Source organism: Homarus americanus, unplaced genomic scaffold, assembly GCF_018991925.1.
Source record: "Homarus americanus isolate GMGI-L3 unplaced genomic scaffold, GMGI_Hamer_2.0 scaffold36188, whole genome shotgun sequence".
Classification (NCBI taxonomy): Eukaryota; Metazoa; Arthropoda; class Malacostraca; order Decapoda; family Nephropidae; genus Homarus; species Homarus americanus.
Genome location: NW_024718183.1, coordinates 2,381,930 through 2,386,565, shown reverse-complemented (window position 1 = coordinate 2,386,565; position 4,636 = coordinate 2,381,930).

Below are 4,636 nucleotides of genomic sequence, written 5' to 3'. Positions count from 1 at the left end.
CCGACATTGTCCCACCTCCTTCCATTACTCTAGGTCCGAACACACTCCAGGTTGTAGATTCCACGAAGCTCCTCGGCGTCACCATAGACAACAAACTAAATTGGAAACCACACGTCAGTGAAGTTGTCAAATCCTCCAGTTTCCGTCTCCACCTCCTCCGCCGACTCAAGTCCCTCGGAGTTCCTGCACACGAGGTCCTCAGTGTTTACACAACATTCATACTTCCCAAGCTCACCTATGCCTCCCCCACCTGGTCTTCCTCCCTAAATGCCACACAATGTAAACACCTAGAAAAAGTGCAAAAGAGGGCATGCAAGATTATTCTCTCCCCTTCCTACTCCACATATCAAGAAGCGCTCAACACACTGACCCTTTCGACTCTCACTGACCATCACCACGACCTCATCTGCAAATTTGGTAAGAAGCTTCTACACCATCCCCGACACCGGCTCCTACTACCACCTGAGATCCCTTGTCCGAGAATTGCTGTTCGACACCACAACCGCATCCAGCCCATACGTGCACGAACTGATCGCTATAAGAACAGCCCAGTCCCAACCATTGTAAAAATTATCAATAACTTGTAATAAATCAGTGTATTCACTCCCAGTAAACACTACTCCTTACACTGTCACTATGTTGAAATGAACTGTAGTTTGAGCTTTTCCCCATCTAGTTATTATATGTCTTATTTGTGTCACTTATGTTACTTGTATATTATTTGTAATTCGTAACCCATTCCCCAAATATGTAACTGTATATTTTCAGCCTTCTGGCTGCCAAGCTCTTTCAATAAACCGTTAATTATTATTATTATTATTATTATTATCATCATGGATTCACTCCTGGCTGGTCACACACACACACACACACACACACGATATCATGGATTCACTCTGGCTGGTCACACACACACACACACACACACACACGATATCATGGATTCACTCCTGGCTGGTCACACACACACACACACACACACACACACACACACACGCACGATATCATGGATTCACTCCTGGCTGGTCACACACACACACACACACACACACACACACACGATATCATGGATTCACTCCTGGCGGGTCACACACACACACACACACACACACGATATCATGGATTCACTCCTGGCTGGTCACACACACACACACACACACACGATATCATGGATTCACTCCTGGCTGGTCAGGTGTAGATTAATATTAAGTGTTTGAAATCATATATTTATTTTTGTAGATAAGGACATACTGTTTGGACATTAGACGTTTTTAAATACGACTCGGGTCTGAGAGGGGCCCGCGCTCAGCAGACCGTGTACAGTAAGTTCTGCACTGGGAATAAGATCAATCACATTTAATGGGATAAAACAGGTGGTGTGCTGTCCTGCCCCTCAGCTGGGTGTCCGGTCGGGAGACATTTACTCTTAATTCATTTTGAGGATATTTGGGTGATTTAGTCAATATTTTTAATTATATCTACTCTGTTTTAACTTGTTTTGCCTACTGTGGGTTGTGACGAGTACAATACACGTTTGTCAGTCTTAACCAGTTGTCGACTCTTTATGATAGGCCTAATGCCAATTAATTATATGACTCATTGTCAGAGACCTGTACTGTACTGTACCAATACGCCTGTAACAACTTTTTGCTCGAAGAGTGAGCCACAGGACAGATGTTAAGTGTAAAATTCCTTCATGGCGTCAACTTTCAGTTACTCTCATAATTACCATGATTAATAGGTTTAAAATATCCTCCTCCAGCCCGTCACCAGATTTACACGGCCGTCTACATCACACAGGTGTGGATGTAACTAATCACAGGTGGTCTTGGATTGACGCACCTGTGCACCTTATTACAGGGTACAGCTACAGAATTAGCGACATACAAAATACTGCATACCATACTCCGAACTCTTGTTGTTTAGTTAATATGAAATAGAAGTGAACGTGTGTTTTGTTGGCCACGTCTCATGAGAGGCCAGGGGGGAGAGGGATACTGTTATGTTTCCTGTGTGCGGCAGTCGTGATGAGGTGGCCTGGGCAGGTGAAGCAGTACACGTGGCGACCTGGCTGGCTGGGCGAGCGTGTTCCCAGTGAGCTGGTTGATTGTTGTGTCGTGTTGGTGATGTTACAGGGAGAAACAAGTGGTGGCTGTTTGTGTGGGTTGGTGGTGGTAGTTAGCTACGCTGGGGAAATGTTTGTAGGTTCTGATAGTAAGGATGAGACTATTTGTTGGACTGAGTAATAATAATAATAATGACGGTTTATTTAAAGAACAAGGCGGCCAACGGGATGGAAATACAGTCACCAGAGATGAAGATACATAATAGGGGAATGAGTCACTTGATTTATAAATAATAAGTGGTGCAAATATAATATTTAATAACAAGGGGGGAAGAGGGTTATTTAACTGGGAATTTCAACATAGTAACAATACAACAGCAAGATTGGCAGGGAGTGAACACACAGGTTAACTTCGAGTTGTTGATATTTTTTTTACAGTGGTTTTGGATTGGGCTGTTATAGGGATCCGTAGTGATGATGCCTTGGTTGGTTTGGTGGTGGTGATATTTGAATTTTCACCACATCTTACCAAACAAGACATCAATGATTACTTTAAATTTTGCTCATCCATAAAAGAGAGACAGTTATGTGCGCTTGATGTATTACTAAAACAAAAAAACAAACTAAAAACCAACCAACCAACCAACAAACCAACCAACCAACCAACAAACCAACAAACCAACCAACCAACCAACCCACCCACCCACCCACCCACCCACCTCACCCACACTTGTCCTTGACTCCTCACGTCACAGAATAACTCCCATGACACGAACTTGCATTTTTAACAACATTTATTCACTAGTCAGCAGAGTCAGTGTGCAGAAATCGTTTTTACAAAGATGAAAGTTGAGGGCAGATGAACCAGTTCCTCTCGTCTGTCAATGTTCTCTCACCTGATCACACGTAGTCTTAAACATTCATGCACTTATATAGTAGTGTTGCTCATTATCTCCTTAATTTAGGCATACCTCTCATGTGCTCATTAAAACTAGTCAGTTCATTGCCAGGTCATCATGTCTCTTAGGATGAAACGCTGGAGTCGAGTTGCTGAGTTGGGTGTTGTGTACATCGCTTAGGGAAGTGCTGATACTGGATTTACAACACACACACACACACACACACACACACATACACACATACATACACACACACACACATACATACACACATACACACGCGCGCGCGCGTCTGTCATTAATTTACCTTGCGGAATAGTAATAAATGATAGCTGTAAATAAATCATTAAGATGCTTAAATTAGTGATACAGGCGGGATTCCTTGACAGGTATGTAGTCACCCAAAAAAGTCCTGTCGCGAAACATGAACCCCGAGATTCAGACTCTTGAATCCGAAGCATTTATGGACAGAATAATGTATCAGTGTTTACTGCTTCGGGTTCACGAGTCTGAATCGTGGTTCGCGACAGGACTTTTTTGGGTGACTGTACTACAATATTCTATCTTTTCTTAGGGCTGTTGTCAGATTAGCTCACCCACGTGTTCTCCAGGAGTACTGTACTGATATCAAGGTGGACTCTTGTTTGCATAGACTGTTAGGAGCGACACACCTGAACACTGATGAATCATACGCCTGTCTTGTTTATTTTCTGATCTTATTTCGCGTTATCACATCTCTCTCTGTCTCTTCTGGTAACACTGTACTGTATGATGAAGAATTAACAGATTTACTTTAATTAACCCGTTATTTAAGATGTATTATTACAGATTGCCGCCGAGTCATTTGTTTAATACAGGTGATTGGTGTCATGTGTATAAACCACGACACGAGAATGTTATTGAGGAAATCATGAGATTGGTGATTGGTGACATTGGATTATCAACAACTGTCTTAAAGCTGTTGACAATGAGTTCTGTTTTGATGCTGAGTGGCCACTTTACTGCTGTTCTTTTATGCTGAGTGGCCACATTACTGCTGTCCTTTTATGCTGAGTGGCCACATTACTGCTGTTCTTTTATCCTGAGTGCCCACATTACTGCTGTCCTTTTATGCTTGGTGGCCACATTACTGCTGTCCTTTTATGTTGAGTGGCCACATTACTGCTGTCCTTTTTATGCTGAGTGGCCACTGACACTGATAATCCTTTTATGTTAGTGGCCACATTACTGCTGTCCTTTTATGCTTGGTGGCCCACATTACTGCTGTCCTTTTATGTTGGTGGCCCACATTACTGCTGCTGTCCTTTTTTATGCTGGTGGCCACATTACTGCTGTCCTTTTATGTTGAGTGGCCACATTACTGCTGTCCTTTTATGCTGAGTGGCCACATTATAGCTGTCCTTTTATGCTGATTGGCCTCATTACTGCTGTCCTTTTATGCTGAGTGGCCACATTACTGCTGTTCTTTTATGCTGAGTGGCCACATTACTGCTGTCCTTTTATGCTGAGTGGCCACATTACTGCTGTTCTTTTATCCTGAGTGGCCACATTACTGCTGTCCTTTTATGCTGAGTGGCCACATTACTGCTGTCCTTTTATGCTGAGTGGCCACATTACTGCTGTTCTTTTATCCTGAGTGGCCACATTACTGCTGTCCTTTTATGCTGAGTGG